Below are 20,700 nucleotides of genomic sequence, written 5' to 3' on the forward strand. Positions count from 1 at the left end.
GAAGCCAGACACTCCTTTGAATTCTTGGATGAAAAGACAGGATTCATATAAGGAAAAAATATACTGAAATATCCTTGAAGAGATTAAAAGACAGTAACACTCCAAATCAGAAACAACTGAGTTAAAAGTATATATATCAGTGACATTAGATGAGAGAATATATTTTTCATTCATTTTCCTTATGGGTGCATTACAAATTTCCATGGGAAATTTACAGTAGACTAAAGCTTGACTTTTGAAGACATTTAAAATTGTTTTCTTATTTTTCATCTCACCAGTTTTGTATTTCAGAACAAACTAGAACTATAATTCTTAGGAACTCCTGCAGTTTACTTAGAGCTGCTTCTTACACTATCTTCTTTGTACTTAACAGCAATCATTTGAAGAGGTTTTATTATCCCAAGTTCTTTATGTCTTAACGCTTCATGGTCTGTATCAAGAGGCAAGACAGAGCCCTGTAACCCTTCAGTCTTTGTGTCTTTCTCTTGCCCTTCAGGCCTGAGCTACACCTACTTCATGGGTCAGTCAGGTATGTCTAGGCAAGACGCTTTCTACTGTGGCTAGAAATGGATCATCACAGGTAGTAGGTGAACCCATTTGAATGGATTTGCCTGTTAGATATTCCCAGGAGGAAGTTCTGGCCTCAGAAGGCCTTTGGAAAAAGATAATTTGTAGACATATCTTTTTCCTAGTGGCTTGGGCCTGGAGCTTGTTTATGTGAGCTTCACCAATATGGGACCTCACATTTGCTAACTTTGCTCCCTCTGGGACACTGAGTCTTGCAGCTAAGAGACTCAGAAGGACTGAAGACCAGAAAGAAAGCTTCATTGGGGTTGATGGGGATATAACTCATCCCCAAGTTCTATTTTTGTTTGTTGATCTGTGGCAATGTTAGGTACACAACACACACACACACACACACACAGACACAATCCTATAGACAAATTCACAATATAGAAAATTGGAGGTTTGTTTCCATTGTTCTGAATGTTTTACTACATAGAAACCTGGCAGAACAAGCTATAAAAATAAAATATAACACACCCATCCCATTCATGGGGCAGGAGAGGATAGTCACTTCCTGGTTATCAATCACAATGACACGTAAAAAGTCCAGGTCAGTTCTTGACTCTCTGATTTGGCCCTTCCCTCCCCTCCAGAAAGGTTTCTGTGGCTTCCCATTGCTCTCAACCCCAAGATGAACATCCTCAAGGTCTGACTTAGCATCTATCACGAGAGCAAACCACATTACCTCATTTTCCCACTCTCTTCCTACTCTTAAATTAACTCTGATGCCCAGCTTGACCTTGCCTTTCTCTCTCACCAACCAAGCCCTCTTCTCTGCATCAAGCAAACATCTGAGAGCCCCTCTTCAGCTATGGTTTCGTTAGGGCTTATTCAGCCTTGTTAATCCACTTTGCTCAAAAAACATTTATGGAGTTTAAACCAGGCATAAAACAAAAATACCTGAACTTGTATACTTCAGTTAGCTAGCTTGCACTGTAGACACATCCTGTTAAAAGAATGCCTGAGGTGGGGTGCCTAATAAGAAGATCAGGAGCTCCAACTCTCTTTTCCTTTAACACCAAGTAAAAACTATTCTCACTCCTTGTGTGCATTGTAAAAACTTCAGAGGTTTTTAAAAATTAGGTGTTTCTGCACCATTTTTTCCCCTTCTTCACAAAATAGGAATAAGATCTGTTTTGGAATTAAAACCTTTCTGACCAGTTAGAAACTTTGCAATATTTTCCATTCCTCGATGTTCAGTTTGCATTTGGCCACAAGGCACAGTTTAGCTGTTAGGCGCCAAGTCATACAGATTGGCAATGACACATGGAAACCCAGGAAACCGACTGTATAAACAAACAATACTCCCAAAGACTCACGCAACCCAAGCAACTGTCCCTGCAATCTCTCTCACTGCAGACCAAGGCACTTTTTCTTCCTTTTTTCTTAACCAAAGGCCTTAAGGTTAAAGAAAACATTTTCAACAATAGGGAAATGATTAAGGAGATTATGGTCCATATTATTGACTTGGAAATATGCCATATGTCTCTCTGTGTATATATATGTGCACATATATCTATTATATAGCACATAAAAAGCATACCTGTATTTTCATAAACTCTGAAAATAAGGATTTATGTTCCAACACACAGGAAGTGTGGGAAGATGCATGAAGTGCCTACCTTGATAGCACTGATTATCTCAAGACAATAGAATCAGAGGACAGAGAAGACGGTGAATTAGTCATTTATAGCCTTATTTCTGTTACTTGAATTGTCACAAAAGTATGCTTGTTTAGGTTATTTAAAATAACCAGTAGTAGGGGTCAGGGTGTGACTCTGGGGCAGAGTGCTTTGCCTGGCATGTATGAGGCCCTAGGTCCAGTCATCAGCAACACACACACACACACACACACACACACACACACACCCCACAGTAGGAGATAGGAAAAATACTCTCTGCCTCTACAAAAGGAATAAATTTAAACTATCCCATCATTTACAAAGTAAATAAGAATAATATTTAGCTATAACACTGACGATTATATAACATCTAACCACTGGGAAGCTCTGTTTGCAGACAAGCAAGCCTTCCATTTTAATCTCCTGCAGCTGCACTTGTTCCTGCTCAGCAAGATCAAGAGCAGGTGTGCTTTGCTTGTGCTGGGGAAAGGCCAAGGGCACACCTGTCAAACGACCATCTCGAGGTTGCACAATCAGCGGAGTGAATCCAGGAGAGCTCCTCTGGAACTCACCCATCCACACATCCATACTGGGACTCTGGTTTTTAAAGAGCAGATTTATTATGACATGTGAGAATAAATAAATGGCCATTTCCCTGTCAAAAACCCAGAAAGGATCATTCAATGTGCACTTGAGGAGCAATTAGCCAAGTACTCACAGATAGCACGCTGAGGTTGACCAGAGCTCAAACCCTTTGGCTTTGATTCATAACCCCCAGCAGACCACCCACACTGTGTGCTCAGGGACCACGTGTGTGCTCTTCAACAAGACAGTAAGATTTAAAATTGTAGGCTGTTTACATTCATAGCACTCTGCTGGGTGGGTCACTCAGTACGGGAGGAGAATAGTTAATGTCATTCTTACAGCAGTTGCAATGTGTTATGAATTTGTCCCTTGAATAAGTCTTTTGAGAGCTTCTGTCTGTCTTAGATCCATGTGTTGTGCTACCGAGTCTCTGCAAAAGGGACTTACTCTTTCAAGAGATCTGTTAACACTGGAGGCAAGTGGGCCAATGGTCACCTGCCTATGGCTCTACAGCATCTCAGGACTTCTACTTTTGTGGGGTGGGGTGGGGTGTCACGTGAAGCATGGTTTATTACCAATGAGTGGACATGAAACTCCAAGAGCGGACAAGTCAGCTCCATGCTTTGGACATAAAGCACACCAGTGATGCGTTAACTGCAGCGAAGGCTAATTCTGCAAGATAGCTCACCGTGTGCTAATTTTGAAGTCTTAGGGTTTCAAAACGGACAGATCACCAGGAGCTCAGTACCCAAGATCATCCAACCTCCCTGCTTTTTAAGAACACAGAAATCCTAAGGAAAGGAAAGATAGGAACCATAAGAATAGGCTAGACCTAACTTTTTAAGGTTCTAAAAACATCCTAGGTTTAGAGATGAGAATTTTTGTTGGCAGGACATGGTAGCATCTATGACAGGAGGCTTGATTATCTATTATTTATTAATCAACAGTATAAAATAGTACTTTTAAAAATACAACTGAAAGAACTAAGGTAAAACATTAAGGAGAGAAATGGGGGCTTGAAAAGAGTTGTCAGTCTAATTGAGAGTTAGTAAGGGACACAGATTAAGTGGCTTTTCACCCCTACAGAGCCAGCTTAGATATCTGTACAGCATGGCACTCAAGACTGTTTTGCAAAAGGAGATTAGCCCAGAATTGTCCCAATCATACCAACTGTACAGTGTAGTAATTTGTTGTTTTCTATTTCTGGAAAAAATTGTACCCAGGAATAAGTGGCATCAAAATTTCCATTAATAAAATCAAGTCTTTGAAATTAATAAGTTGATTCTGAGTTTCAAGGAACACACACATGCAAATGAAGTCTTCTCATCTGTGACTATCATGTACAGTGCTGTGATTTCACATCTTTTCTTCTTTGGGCTTTGCTCTCATATCAGCCTACCTCTCTAGGACTAAATTTCTTCCTTGTTTCTTGTAAACAGATCAACACAGTCAAAGAACAGCTTGGTGTTGACATCTCTGGTTCATGGAACCTGATGAGGAAATCTAGATGGCCCACACCTTTCAGAATATCCAAAGGGGAAGTGAGAGTCAATTACTATACTTATTCTAGAAGATGACACACAATGTATACAGTACTAACTAGACCTCACCATCATAATTTGACGTGAAGGCAGAGTTCAGAAATCATAATATATGTCCATGTGTCCATTCCAAGTATCAAGGAACTATGCTGTCCAAATCATAGTCACTAGCCATTTTTATGAGGCTATTTAAATGAATTGAAATACAATACAATGAAACATTTAATTTCTCAGTCATGCTAGTGACATCTCAACTGCTCAGTAGTGGTTACCATATTGGCTAACATTTCCATTACCTTGGAAAGTTCTATTGGACATCTCTGATCTAGATAAACCTTGGATATGACATTGGGTCTTTGTGATGAGAACCATTTATGAAATTAAAGCAATTAAAGTGCCAATGTGAGGACTAAGGAGATAGAAAAAGAGGTCTTCATCTCTACTGTTGATCAGCCACTCCTTTATTCTCTGTCATGGCTAATTTACACTTCTTTGACCTCAGGAAAGAGCCAGGAAAACGCAGCTTTAAACCCTCCATACATTCTGGAGCCCAAAACCACAGAAACATGTCAATTTTTATCATGCTAACTATCTGCCAAAATCTTTTGATGCCAGACTATTTTTTAGTCTTTACTTTTTAGGTAAAGAAAAAAAAAAAAAGCTGACCTGACATTTGGGTTCTATTTCTCTAACTAGTGACAAATATAAGGTCTGTCTTCTTAGAGTTTCACGGCTATATATGACAGTCTCCAAGGAAACACGCGGCGCTGCTTCTGCCCTCACAAATGACTTTGCTCACTCTGAGTCCTGAGACTTAGTTTGATAGGAAAGGGTGGAAAGATTATTTTTAGAAAACAATCTGTTATTGTTTTCAATCAAAAGCATAAGAATTCTTTTAGGCATAGGAGAAAACACCCTGCCACAAAGGAGTGAACAATCCAAGTTCAAGAGGACAGAGGCATGTTGGTGGTATAGTGGTTAGCATAGCTGCCTTCCAAGAGGAAAGAGGCACCATACAGAGCTACAAGAACACGTGTCATCAGAATGTGTTCAACAACGACAACAACAACAACACAACAACAACAGCAGCAGCAACAACAACACAACAATAGCAGCAACAACAACAACAGCAACAACAATAACAACAGTTTGTCCCCAAAACAGTCTGGTCCAGGACTGGAGCAGAGCCTTTCTAATCAGAAAGAATGAAAACATTAATGGAATCTCAGAATCACCCCGTACTCCAAAGCTGGATTTACCATCTCCAAAATGTAATGAGACATTTCCCTTTGCCACTGAATTGGTGAACAGGATCACAACCTAGGTAAGAGCAGCAGTACCAACATTCATTTTAAAGGCCAGAGAGCCTTCCACAATTCAGGGCTTATTAAGAGGCCAGAGCTGCTGCCCTTACCTATCATTGCAGGCCAGAGACTCTGAGTTTGCAAAGTCACTGGGGATCTTGGAGACACACTGTCTCTCACCTGCCTGAACCGTGCATACTGTTGGACACACTGCTTGTTTCACTTCTAACATGTCCTGAAGGCTTCCCTACATCAGTAGAAAGTCCCTTAGCTTTCTGGCCAGCAGCAGTGTGTGTCGGCAGATTTGGTCAGGTTTCGTTGGACAGTCAGGCTGATTGTAGTATTTTGCTGTCAGCAGTAATGTCTCCACTAATAAACTTGCATTGTGTGATTTCATGCAAGTGTTCTTTTATCTGTAGGACAGATCTCTGGAAGTAGGACTGCTGCATCACAGGGGTACTGAGTTTATAACCTTGGTAGATATTGTCAAATTCCTCTTCAACGGGCTATAAACTTTTGCTTTCCACCAATGTATCAATTTGAATGTCTATTTCCTCCTAGCTCCCCAAACAGCACTCATCCCAGGAAGTTTATTGTGCACTAAATCTTTTGAGTAACGTTCCCTAAAGTGTTTAAGAATCACCCTGGGGAATTTGTTTAAAATGGAGATTCTGGTAACCTGTCCTCACACATTCTGATTTAGTAGACTGGCACAGAGCCTAGCAGGCTTAACAACATTAAACAAATGTTGTAGTCATCCTGGTGCAGGTGATCCCATGAGCAATGTTTTTATATTTTGAGAATTAGGATATCCCTGCTGAACCACAGATGGTGGTTTTTACAGACTGAGCTGTAGAGATATTGTTGTGAATGAGTTAGGGTCCTGGGGTTGAAATCCAAACTGCTTTGGCTTCAATCCTGGCTTAATCCCTTGCTACATGTATGTCCTTGAGCAAGTTATTTCATCTCTGTATGCTACTTCTTTGTCTGTAAACTGGTGCTAATGGTATCATTGCTTTTAGGATTAAAAGGCTTAAAGTTCTAAGCACTTTCAATAGTGCCCAGCCTATCGTAACTGTTTTTTGTTTTTTTTTTTTGGTTTTTCTCCGGTACCAGGAACTGAACTCACGACCTTGCGCTTGCCAGGCAGGCGCTTTGCCACTGAGCTAAATCCCCAGCCCCTATCGTAACTGTTTTTAAAGTGTTTTCTTCTTATATGGTATGAACTTCTTCTTATTTACATCAATATCTATTATTGCTATCTTCCATGGTAGCATAACTGAATTGCTGGCTCGGTACAGCCACACAGAATAAAAACTATTTCTTTGCCTCTTTTGCAGTTCTTTGTGGCTGCCTTAACAGATGAAGGGCCACATAATTTGAGGGATGGAGTGCAAAAATAAAAAGCAAAGCTAGAAAATGGTACTGGTAGACGTATTAAATGTAAAGCTTTTTCATTTCTTCTGAGATCTCTCTCTTAATCTGTGGTGATGATTTTTTTCTATTTCATGTTGCTCCTTCTAGCACACAGATACTTATGGAGCAAGTGGAGTCCCTCACTCTGGAGATGCAGAGAAACAGCCCACAAGACTGCTGAGCTCCCCGCTCCCCCGCCAACGTGCCAGACCTCCATTCCGTGTCCCAATGGGAGAAGCGAAGTCAGTCCAGGCCTCTCTTCTTCCCACTTTTCTGCCATCTCCATTGACTGCACAAGGGTGACCCCTGAGAACCTGCAACCTCCACAAACCAGGACATGCTAAGTAATCAATTTGAAGGTGAGCGACCTACTTATCCCAGCAAGTTCCTGCTTTGGATGCTGTGGAGCTGGCAGCTGGCGGGAGGTTGGGGACTACTGTCATCATAACTCTCCCTAAAATGCTATGGCACGTGCTTGACTGACACTGATCCTACCTGGGCCCATATGTCCAGGGCAGTGACCTGCAGCTAGGGGAGATGGGAAGAGGGAGACTGGGAAGACCCAAGGTATCAAGGGGAGAGGGAATAGCAGTGCAGAACTGGTCATGGGGAGGTGGGAGAAGATAGGAGGTAGCACATGCTTGAGCTGGCCTTTAAATCCCAGCCACATGCCACCTTGTCTTATCGGATGACTTCACTTAGAAAACAGATTCAAACATAAATTTATTATAAATTTCAACAGTTAGATGGTGACTACCCATCTAACTTCAGTATCAAATGCTACAAAGCCAGTCCTGTGTATCAAGATAAGTTTTATGTGCAACTCTGGGGAAACATCCTTAGAAATTACCTTTACCTTCAGTTTTCCTGGCTGAAGTACATTTATAATGGTTGGAGCATCTGTCACTATCCGAGACACGAGAATAAGGGCCACACCTGGGGATGGTGTGATGCATACAGCACGAGAAGTCCTCCAAGACTCTCTGAGTTGGGAGCACGGTCCTCGTGTGGCAGTACTGGAGCAATGTGGGGCCTAGAGGAAGTAACTAGGTCACTGGGGGTACTGCCCTCAGAAGGAACTGAAGTGGCTGTCTTGGGAGGGCTGGTATAAAACAGCAAGCCTGGTCCCTGAACCCCCATACTTCCTGCTTTGTCATGTGACTGCTCTCTCCCTGTTGCATGTGTTCTCATCCTAACACTACCCACTGTGCTGTGATGGAGCCAAAAGGCCCTCACCAGAGGCCATATTGATGGGGCTACATGATACTGGCTGTCTGTCTGTGAGCTACAGAAATGTCTTTTCTTTGTAAAGTACCAGGCCTTGTGTATTTTATTATAGGAAAGAAAAATCCTAAAATAGATAGCAAAGCATGAGTTAGAAGGAAATACATCCTAAGTAACATCCTTTGATTTAAAGCCAATAGGGCCAAGATTTTTACCCTGGGGTCCAGAGATTGGTTTCAGAGGCTCACAACATTATAAAAAAGCTATCACTATGTGTCTGAGCAATTTTCTAGAGAAACCATCCATGACTTTCATCAGAGTTTTAAAAGGACCCATTATCCCAAGAGTTTAAGAAACATGACTATGAGGACTAAGCTTTGAGCAGCTGCACGCAGCGTTCTCTTGGCTGTTTACATGTTGATAGAATAACAGGCACTAACCAGATTAGTGCAAGATATGGAAGACAGCAACATGATCAAGGCACCAATAGGACTGGAATGATGTAAGAAGCCAATTGTAGCCAGAAAGGAGGGAAATTCTAACCCCCTCATTCCCGGCACTCTCTTGGTGAGATGAGGTTCATGGTTTATACAACCACTTTGAAACTAGAAGACTCTGGGTCCCCATTTTGACATGAAAATTTTGTCATGGTACTTCTTCTCTGGCATTCAATGCATAAGCTGGAACCTCTCAGTAGCCTTTGCTCTGTGACTCACTACCTTTTCCAACCAGAATGATCCGGTTGGTATGCAAAATTTTTGGTACTTGTTGCACTGCCCAAAAGCAGTTAATGATGAGTACCAAGGCGCTACCGTATTGGCACTGTGAGTTTCACTTGATCGCTACAGGAGCACCTCAGAGATACTGCAGGTTTGGGTCAAGTTCACTGCAATAAGACATTACCACAGTAATGTTAGTACACAGACTTTTTGGTTTTCTAGTGTGTGTATTAGATATTTTGCACTAATATTGTCTAAACATGCAATATTGTTATGTCTGAAAAACTAACGTACACACCTTAATTGAAAATACTTTAGTGCTTCAAAAATGCGAGCCATCATCTGAACTGTTGAGAAGAGGCACTGATGCAAACCTTTGATTTGTAAAAAACACAGTACCACGGTGAAGCACCGTCAAGCGAAGCACAATGAAAAGAGATATCCCTGTGTTTGAAAGCTGCTAGAATCCTATCTCTAGTTCACATTATTTGAAAGCTTCTGGCATACCGTCTGCAAATCACTGCACAATAGTAGTTTTTTCCTACTGTATTTTCAATGTCCTTGGCTAAAGACTACAGTTCAAGGACCCCATCAGTAGCTGAAGGGGAGGTGTTTGAGCTGCAGAGATCACACTGACATTACAAGCAGCCATTTCGGCACCAGGACAAGTCAGTCAGTTCCAGCCCTGAGGAACTTTCTCTTGCCCACATGGGAAGTCTTCCCTCTGGGTTTGTTTTTGTTTTGTTGGTTTTAAACCAACTACGACACTTTATTACAAATGTTCAGGCTCCCCAGGTACAAGATGTACAAGTCCCACAAATTAAAACAAACTTGGCTCGTCAAAAGTGAAAGCTTTCTTCTTCTAAACCACATGTTTGCAGACACTTAAGCTTGAAAATGAGAGCTTTACTCATTGACAGCCTATTTTTCATTTCCTTACACGAATCTCTGTTGTGTATTAAATAAGTGACAAAAATTTCCATCTTTCCTCTTAAAATGTGTCTCTCTCGCCTTTAATTTTCAGTACACTCTTCTGTCTCAGAGTTCTCCTTTTTAATGTGGCAGAGACAGAGACAACTATGTTAACCTGATAATGAATCAAAGGTTTAGGAATTCACTTAGACAGACAATATGGCCTAGTGGTTAGGAATCCACATTGCCTAAATATAAATCCAGCTCAATCTTACCTGGGAAAGCTACTTCAATTTTTCCATTGTGTTTCAATTTCCTAATCTAAAAGTGGGGATAATAATAGTCCACTTTTTTTTGGTACTAGGACTCGAACTCATGACCTCACACTTGCCAGGAAGGCACCATGCTGCTAAGCTAAATCCCCTGCCAGTATACTTTATATATTTGTTGTGAGGATTAAATGAGTTAGGGCTGTTATATAGAAAATGTTTGGTATAAAGTTATTGCTATTCTTCTGTACTAGTCTATGCTCTATTATCCTATTATGATATACAGTGTCATTACTATAAAAGCAAGAAAACTTTAGAAGGAACTAGAATTCAGAAAGGTTTCTTCAGGTACTTATTGTGAGGAAAAGAAGCTTGGTGAGAACCAGAAATTGACTCTAGGTATATGGGCCTAGGTAGACAAGTCACAGAGTGGTGGGATCATTGATCACTGAGAACCAAACTTCTTTCAGATGGGTTTGTACTGATATAGTGCTGTTGGAAAGGAAAATTTGATATATTGTTCTTCAGAAATGAATTAAAACTGAGATAAATGAGATAAGGTCAGTATCTCCCACTGTGATGGTTAATCTTTATTGTCAGCTTGGTTGGCTGAAGAGACGTCTAGGAAACTAATAAAGTACATCTCTGAGTGTTTCTGAGTAGGTCACGGGGCATGACCTTAGCAACTATAAATATCTGGGCCCTGGCCTCTTCTCTGGCTGTCTCTGTGCTTTCTGCTTATTAGCTCCCAGCTTTCCTCTACCATGCCCAATTCAACATGACATTTCTGCTTTGGAGCAGGTGACCATGGACTGCAACCTTTGAAACCTTGAGCCAAAGTAAACCATTTCTTCCCTTAAATTCTGTATGTCAGGTATTTTGTTTGGCTGACACCATCCTTAAGTTACCAAAACACTAAATGTTCCTTAATAATAAACAAATCTTAAATTATTACACCAGTCATAATATCAATGGTACTTACATAATGGGCAGCTGACCATGGGCAGCTGACTCTATGAGGTTTTAATTCTGAGCAGTTCATAAAATAGTTGAAATGAGGGATCCTCTAAATATTTTACATTTGTATTTTAAAATTCAGCCTCCCAGTTATCATTTATATTGTATAAAATCATTTTATAATGTTCTCACAGGAACTTCCAGGTAAATTAAAGAAAAATGTCAGCTTTATTTCTGTCCCTCCCTTCAGTCTCTTTGTTTATTCATAAGTAATCTTCTCCAAGCCCAGGTGCTGTCCTTCTATCCCCAACTTATTAGTTTCTTTATTACCATCACTTTGCTTTCTCTCCAGAATTGCTGACTCCTGATACTCTCCTCTGTCAACAGCTCCCCAAATGGAAATGCTGAAATTTCAACTAGCACTGAATAACAATTTACCCAAAGGCTATATGATGCAAATTCTTTCTGTGGTTTTATTGACAAGTCACAATAAAAATGGTACTTCATTTGTGTATGGAACCTTAAACTTTACAAAACACTTTATAGCTCCACTGTCTCCACTAATCTCACAGCAATCCAGGGAGATAAGTAATGTATAAGACAATGCAGCTCAGAAAAGTCATATGAGCAGGATTTTGGTCTTATGAAATTCAAGGATCATAAAAACAAAAAAATATTTTCACCAAAGCCCTAGACTTATGACTGTTTTGTTCCTTAGTTAATTATTCCTACTTGAGTGGAAAGAGGAACTTCTTAATCCTGGAACCTTTAGATGTAGCGTGGCCCCAGTCAAGGAATATTCTGGTTCACTAGTGGAAATTATGACAGTTTAGGTAAATCCAGTGAGGTTTACAAGTTTTCCAAATATTCTCACATTTGGTCTCTTTACAAAGAAGAATCAGAGCACTTGATACAACACATAATGCTAACACAACCCAACCCAAATTAACTCTATTAAAACTAGTTCCAGTAAGGCCCATCGAAGAAGCCAATAATCCTCTGACTTACTGAAAACTACTGTTTGTTGACAAATTATATTAAGTCCTTCTAAATCTCCTACATGTAGAGTTATAGAATTTGGATTTTATGTATTCAGAGGTTAATAGAAATGATCACTGATATTCAAATATTTAATTAGTCCAGATTTTTTGAAAGCCTTTAGCAACACTATTTATTGAAATCTTTATTAATGTTCTTCTTCTTCTTTTTTTTTTTTGGTACCAGGAATCAAACTCAGGACCTCACGCTTGCCAAGCAGGTGCTTATGCCACTGAGCTATAGCCCCAGCCCGAAATCTTTATTAATGTTATATATTTAAATCTCAGAACATTTACCTTAAAAAGGAGGGAGAAAATTGAGTGTGGAAATAGCAAAAGAAAATACTCCACTAAAATAGGAGAATAAGAAACAGGATAAGGCATTAGCTAAGAATGCATGACAAAAACTACCTATAAAAAAGTTCAAGAAGGGGTCTGGAGTTTGAATATAATTGACTAGTCAAGGTGTAAGGCATAAGACTACACCATAAATGAATTAATTATATTGTTATAAGACTGTCTTGCAAATCAAACACTCAGTTAGTAGGGAGTTTCTAAACATCTCTGGTATCTTCAGTCCTGTACTTTCAGTAACTCAAATCTTTGGATGTTGTCTGGCACCTGTGGATATTTAGTTTACATTATTAATGTGTCATTTTTAAAAAAACTGATGGTTCAGCCTCCCTGCCTCTTATCTTACTTATTCCAAAGAATGAGCTAAGATTAAGATGAATAAATTCTTTAAGAGACCAAAGTCACTCCTGAAACTAATGATAAAGACTGGGCCACAATATTTTAGCAGTAAAGATTTCAAAACCTATGCACATGAGATTAGTTTTTCATCTCTTTATTTTATATGCCCGAAGTGGTAAACATTTAGGTCCACTCCTCCATAGGACAAGCTTAGACCTCACCTTCTCTTTTCCAAGAGGCGGCCAAGTCCATGCCCACTTTGTACAAGGATATTTCTCAGGACATTCAAGAAACTGAGATGGAACTAGGCAAGAAAAGACTTAAGTGTTGTTAGATTTCCCAAATAGTATGCTGGTTTCTAACAATGCATAATGAAAATGCCTGTCAGGCAGTCTCATTTACCCTACACTAGCTCCAGAGGCCTGCTCAAGTCGTTTGCAACCACCTTCTCCTCAACAGACTATCAGAGCAATCGTGGGCATCACTGCAAAGCAGGCAATTAAGACCATTACTCTTAGTTTAGGAAAATGTCAGGAAAGATAAATTTTTCTTCAGCCAAGATCATGCTGACATGAAAACAATGTTCTAGGAAATAAGAGGAGAGCAATCAAAAGAACAAATGTTTCCAGTTGAAATTCTTCTTGAACTTTCCCTGTAACTCTTCATGGGCAAGAAATTCCAGAGAGCAAAACAGTGTCCTTCCAGGTGCCAAAGTGCGGCTCAGGGCCAGTGCTAAATATTCACCATCATCCTCAAAATGTTCGCCATTTTAGGAGTTGAAAACCTTCACAATTTTTTCCCTTGAAACAATGCTTTGCAATATTTTTAGCTTCTGCTAACTGCTAAGGCAAAAAAATAGCTTTTGATTTTAAAATTTGTCACGTTTCCTAAACAGATATCAGGAGACTATATATTCACAATTGGCAACTGATATTATCATCTATGAAATGTTTATTGATGAGCCCTGGCTATTTGACCCCCCCCAAATATTGAGGATCCAGAGGCTTGCATTAACACACATCAGCTGAGAAAGCAAGTGGACATAATAGCTGCACAGGAAAGCTGTACTATGATTAGAAAAACATGACACTGTGACCATTGTAAATAAAATTGCTATCAGTGTGTTTCTCTTCCACTCGACCAGTAAAACAACTATGGTAACAGGAAAACAAAACAGAAACAACAGAAGAAAACCTTCTGGCGTGAATGGAAATGAAATGGAGTGGAATTTCTGGAAATGAAATGCCACACATGACATGGAACATCTGTAAAATGAAGAGAAGCTACCAAACCAGGGATTCAAAAGCAAATGCCTCTAGAATGTACCCTATGCATCCTGGTTCTGTTCTCCTCTCTAGGGTTACCTCCTAAGGAGATCCCAGCTGGAGCCCCAGGGCTGGTGCTGGGCCCTTCCCCTCCCCACTACTGCAGGGGGCTGCATTTCCTAGAAAGGGCTTAACCAATAAGAGCTGCTAGGGTTTAACCAATAAGAGAAAGGGGAATTTGGAGAGTTGGATGGAGGGAAAAGTTGGGTATTTCTCCCTGCCTGTCCCTACCTGCAGTGATGTCACCTAAACTGTGGTTGCATCTCTTTCTATGAGTGCCTCCGTGTGAGCTCACTGTTTTGCCAGTGACCCTGGCTCACGGTCTCCAACACTATATTTTCTTTTCATCTCTGTTTCACAAAGGGGGAAGTAGCTTCGTGGGTTGTGTTAATGCATTTCCTTCGGCATCTCAGTTCTTTTATCTCCTAAGTAACCAATGCATTTTTCTCCACTGAATTTTCTTTTTAAAGACTCAGAGTGACTTCTGCTTTTTTGTGGGTGTGCTGTTGTGTTTGTTATATCCATGGATATAACTAAACTCTACATATTCCTCCACTGACCTTTTAATTGATCCTAAACAATGAAACAGGATTAATTGCCATAAACAGTACATATGAACATACTCTTCCTATTCTAAAATATTTCAACTGCTTTCCATTACCCATCCAGTACTCCCCCAAGCTTCAGCAATTCAAGAAAATTTTTGAAAATCTTTCTTAAAGACATTTATGAAATAGAAGATTTACTTTTGTGCACCCATGAAATCCCAGAACTTGGGAGGCTGAGGCAGGAGGATGATTACAAGTTTGAGGTGAGCCTGGATACATAGTGAGTTCAAGGCCAGTCTGTACTACCTAGCAAGACCCTGCCTCAAAAAAAAAAGACTTATTTTTCTTTCATAAACTTCTTTAATAAAGTTTTTCTTTAATCCGACACATTTTAAAAAGATATACCAGCCTTCTAAGCAACAATTTCCATGAGACTGACTTGCTATATAGTTCTTCTAGTACATATTATATTAAATATAGAACTATGATAATAAGGTTTTGCTGGCCAGTGTGCTTCCTGAGCTACTTATTGTTCCACCAGAAATCCATGTGCCAATTTTAGGGAACCCTTGTCTACCAAATTAAGAGTATACCATGTCTGCTCCTTAAGACCATCCACAGCAAGGTCAACCTCAAGGAGATTGTCACACTCAGCTTTTCAACTCTTGAATTCCTTGGAATGCAGCACAGTACAGTGGTTAAAACCTTGAATTCTTGAATGATACTGTTTTGGGTTCCGCTCTTAGCCCACTTACTAGCTTATTGGCCTCGGGCAACTTCCTCCACCTCTCTGCACCCCACATTGCTCATCCATGCTATGGGCTGGCAATATCTGTCCTGTCCCAAAGGGTTACTATGATAATTACCTGAAGAAATGCCCTTGCTGCTCTGAGACCTGTGCATAATATGCACTAAGCCCTCTATAAGTGTTAGCTAAAATTCTTCCACATTAACCTTTGCTCCAATCACACCGAACCATTCTTATACTGGTTATATACCAGCATACACCTTGCTTGCTTAGCCTACTTTAGAATCCTACCCATTACCTGTTTAAGAAATCTTTTCTGTTGCCCTTCCTCCTCTAACAAAATGCCTCCCTTCTTTGGACCTAGAGAAGCTCTCTGTTTCTCTTTTTCGCACACATTATATTCTGTTTGGGGATTCAGATGTTTGCACCTGCTCCACCAGCAAGGGCAGGATCTCTACCTCCACTGTCACTGAATCCCACCTAGCCAGTGCTTCCCACCCCTTCACAAGAGGTGCTCAATAACTGCTGTTTCATCTGAGCCCCTGAGCTCCAAGCTGTGTCTCAGCTAGGCTGTCCTACAGGTAGAATTATGAATCTGCCTTTAAGTGGCATATGTGCACAAAATAATCATAAAACAGCCCTTTGCCTAATTCACAAGTTAATTAAAATAAATATTTTCTCTGCTTTTATAGTCTCTCATACTTTTAAATGGTCAAAGCTGTCAAGCTTAACTCAGCTCTGGATTTCCTTTGTAAATCTTATAATAGCTCAAAATTGTATCAGGTTTTATAGTTTATAATTTGTACCTGCTCGAGTCAGTTCTTTTTGAGCCACAGAGAATTCTTTACGGGATACAGAGAGTAGGGGTTCTCCCTATTTTACAGATACTGAAAGTTGGACTTGGAGAGCATAAAGTGCCTTAGATAAGACTGTATGGCTCAGCACAGACAGACCCGGATGGAACTGCACATGGTAGTAACTTGAGGTCTGGGTCTCAACAGCATCTTAACGAAGAGCTACAGCCATAGCAACACCATGCTGGTGGGCCACACAGTGAGGTGGGCCAATCAGAGGCACAATGAGTCTAAAGAGATTTTCTTAAATTATCCCAAACAGCCGTATCACCCACTCATCTTTCCACTTGCATTAGCAAACTGAAAGATTTTGTCCTTAGATACTAAAATCATGGAAAGACTGTACTGAGGATCTCTGCACATTGAAGAGCTCTGAATCTATCACTTTTTTGTTCTATGTAGAGTTTTTGTCCTTGTACAGCAAAGCTCACAGAGTTCAGAGGCATGCCTACACTTTTTTCCCCAAAAACATGTAAGGTCAATAGGCTTCACTGCATAGCCATTTGAAGGGACTGTTGGTAGCTGCCTCTAGAAATCTAGTGGAGCCTGTCTGTCTGATGAAGCAATAAAGAGTAGCACAATGGAACGTGTGCCATAGGCAAGGGACATGGTGGAGTGGCTCTAAGGGACATGGGATGCTTTGTTGCAGTAGGGAAGGGCCTACTCCTCAGATGCTGGGATTGTTGCTGGAAGGCAGCCCTCAGATGGTCAGTCCTCTTTGGGGACTGTCTTTGCTGAAGGGGGTCACCCTTTTCCTGATTCCAGAAACAGGATTTTAAAGGTTTGGTCTCCTTGACCCAACTAGGAAGAACATAGGACCATCTGAGTTCCAGAGTGCCCATGAAGTGGGCGGCACCTTCACTGAGAGTGCATCTCAGCTCAAAATCCCCCTCTGCCAAGCCCAGCTCTCTCTACCCTCTCCCTTCCTCAGGTGATGATCCCAAGAACACTTCCTCGTGAACTTCTAGCACACTAATTTCAGGGTCTGTTTCTAGGTACTCAGCTGTAATGGGAGCGGTGACAGAGGTGCCAGCTATTGACTGACTTTATGGATTGATTGTCATTAGTTGAGCTCTTCATTTTTTATGACATTATTAGAAAATTCTGTTGGATTTATTCTTCAAATCTAGCCTTAATAAGATCATTTCTCCCCTATATCTGCTGCTACTCATCAGAGCCATTGCTAGCATACACTTTCAGCACCAGTGTACAATTTAGGAAAAAAAAAGATGATTGTACAAAAGCTCCCTGACTCCCAGGGACTGACATAGCTCCTAGCTTGATAAGAAGAGCCAGATGCCCTTGAGTAGTGAACAATCTATATAATTGAGCACTAAGGCTTTGTATCCTGTTCTTCTTAAGCCACCATGATCTCTTGTCTGATTGCATCCTTCTAGCTGGCCCCTTGCTTATCTATACTGTACTCCATCAGCCACTACTATCCTTTTAAAGGGAAATCAGGCCACATCCCTTTGCTCAAAATCATCCCATTCCCACCTACTCAGGTAAGTCTTGTTAGCGCCTAAGTGCTCTGATATAGTTGTGTCTTACCTCATCTTCTACCACTCTTCCCCATTCTCTTTCCTGTTCCAAACTCACTGATTTCTGAACAGTTCTTTATAAATGCCAGGACACTCCTTCTTGAGAGATTTTGAGTTTCATTTACTATCTGCCTGGAGCACCTACGTGATCCTAGGGAGTCACCTGGCTGCCTCCCTCATTTCGTGTGGTCTCTGCTCAGTGTGACAGAGGCTTTCCCAAATTTCCCCTACTTTCCTTCTTACCTTGCCCTTCGCCCTAACTTATTTTTTTTCATAGCACTTGATATCTTATAAGGGTTGAGCGGCTGTGGGGGTCGGTGTGGATGTTCAGTTATGAACTAGGCTAGTGTCTTCTCCAGCAGCAACGAGGCCAGTGAGCCTGTGTCCTGGAGCCAGCCCTCCAGGTGACTTGCCGACGAGATGCTGCTCTCCATAGGGATGCTTATGCTTTCGGCTATACAAGTCTACACCACTTTAACTGTTCAACTCCTTGCATTCTTAAACTTACTACCTGTAGGAACAGACGTTTTAGCGTATAATTTTGAAAATGTATCTCAGACATTTGATGATCATCCAGCAAAATTTGGCTATAGACTTCCAGCTGAAGGTTTAAAGGGTTTTTTGATTAATTCAAAACCAGAGAACGCTTGTGAACCCATAATGCCTCCACCAACAAAAGACAACTCATCCAGCACTTTCATCGTGTTAATTAGAAGACTTAATTGTAATTTTGATGTAAAGGTTTTAAATGCACAAAGAGCGGGATACAAAGCAGCCATTGTTCCAGTGTTGATTCTGAAGACCTCATTAGCATGGGATCCAACGACACTGATGTGTTAAAGAACATTGACATTCCACCTGTCTTTATTGGTGAATCATCAGCTAATTCCCTGAAAGATGAATTCACATATGAAAAAGGGAGCCACATTATCTTAGTTCCAGAATTTAGTCTTTCTCTAGAATACTATCTAATTCCCTTCCTCATTATAGTGGGCATCTGTCTCATCCTAATAGTCATTTTTATGATCACAAACTTTGTCCAGGACAGACATAGAGCTAGAAGAAATAGACTTGGTAAAGATCAACTTAAGAAACTACCTGTACATAAATTCAAGAAAGGAGATGAGTACGATGTATGTGCCATTTGTTTGGATGAATATGAAGATGGAGACAAGTCAGAATCCTTCCCTGTTCCCATGCTTATCACTGCAAATGTGTAGACCCCTGGCTAACTAAAACCAAGAAAACCTGTCCGGTCTGCCAGCAAAACGTTGTTCCTTCTCAAGGTGATTCCAACTCTGACACAGACAGTAGTCAAGAAGAAAACCAAGTGTCAGAACACACCCCTTTGCTTAGACCTTTAGCCTCTGTCAGTGCCCAGTCGTTTGGGGCTCTGTCAGAGTCCCACTCGCCTCAGAACATGACACAATTGTCAAACTTCGAGGACGATGACCACGAAGATGCTGACAGCAGTGAGGCAGAGAATGAAGTGAATGAACACAGTGTTGTGGTCCAGCTGCAGCCTAATGGTGAGTGGGACTGCGACATAGCAAATACCGTGTGACCCATTAGGTGACAGGCTGGTTTCCCTTTGAAACATTTATAGAGGTATGTAATTTGATTTTTCGCTCCTTTTAGAGATTTCTGTAGAAATAACTTATTTTTAGTGTTCTCGTTTAATCAGATTACCCCAACAGGCTCTTATCTGGTACTTATCTGCGGGACTATATTTCATTTTACTAATAAGTAATAACAGACTGGTGCTGTAACTCAGGCATCAAAGATAAAACACAGCCAAAACATTTTTTAAGATCTCAATACAGCTTATGATTAAGACTTAGATCACAGTATGAAAATGTTTTGTGTTTTACTCATGAAATCAGTGCCATGGCCATCTAGCATAAGCTAAAGCCAATGCTCACACCTCACTAAAGAATGAGTTGGTGTACCTTCTGGTATTTCTCCAAGTTGCTTTCATGAGTGAGAAGCAACAGGTATTTTACCATTTCTCCCCTCCTATCAGCACCACCTAGAACACTCAAAGCTATCTTTTTCATTTATATTCCCAAGCAGTCTTATCCTGATATGAAAGGTCTGTAACTAGTACAGATTCCAAAAGGGTTTTAATACTACAGTGTTATGTACAACTATGGTTCAACAGGTAATGTCTTTGGACTTTCAAGATTTCAGTATCCTTCACTTTTGTGTTGGGATCAAAGCAAAAAGAAAATGCTGCATAAAAATACCAAACTTAAGCAAATGTTACTACTCAGATCATATACCTCTTAATAAAGAGCATCTTATGCTAATTAGCCCTGCTAACTTATGTACAGAGAAACTGTTCAAGTATTAGATTTGAAACTAAATGCTTAACAGAACTGATGTATTGAAATGATGTATTATGAAAAGGTAAATTATATTATACATTATTATAACTATGTAGAAATTAAAGAAATGTATAATTAAACTACTAAGAATTTTTATATGGCCTTATATGAGGGGAGTTTGAATGTTAATAAAACTTTTCCACTTTAAAAATAAAAAAAAAAGGGTTGAGCATCCCTAATTTGAAAATCTGAAATCCAGTGTGCTCCAAATTCCAAAACTTCTTGTGCCCTGAAATAATCCCACAAGTGGAAAGTTCTACACCCAATCTCATGTGATAGGACACAGTCAGGCACATGCCTGTAGTCCCAGGTACTTGGGAAGCTGAGTCAAGAGTTTGTCTCCATCCTCAACTTGAGTTTGAGGCCAGCCTTGGAAACACAGCAAGACTCCCCATTTCTTTAAAAAACACTCAGATGCACTAAACATGTTATAAAGAATTGCCTTCAAGTA

At 40.4% G+C, this 20,700-nt stretch overlaps 1 protein-coding gene and 1 pseudogene across 1 annotated transcript in view; one reads left to right on the forward strand and one right to left on the reverse strand.

Moving 5' to 3' along the window:
* Positions 1-20,700, reverse strand: part of Mamdc2 (MAM domain containing 2) — a 180,824-nt gene that overhangs the window by 129,928 nt on the left and 30,196 nt on the right. The window lies entirely within an intron of this gene.
* Positions 18,283-19,426, forward strand: LOC102029549 (annotated as a pseudogene).

The sequence above is a fragment of the Chinchilla lanigera genome, unplaced genomic scaffold, assembly GCF_000276665.1.
Source record: "Chinchilla lanigera isolate Chin_1 unplaced genomic scaffold, ChiLan1.0 scaffold00033, whole genome shotgun sequence".
NCBI lineage: Eukaryota > Metazoa > Chordata > Mammalia > Rodentia > Chinchillidae > Chinchilla > Chinchilla lanigera.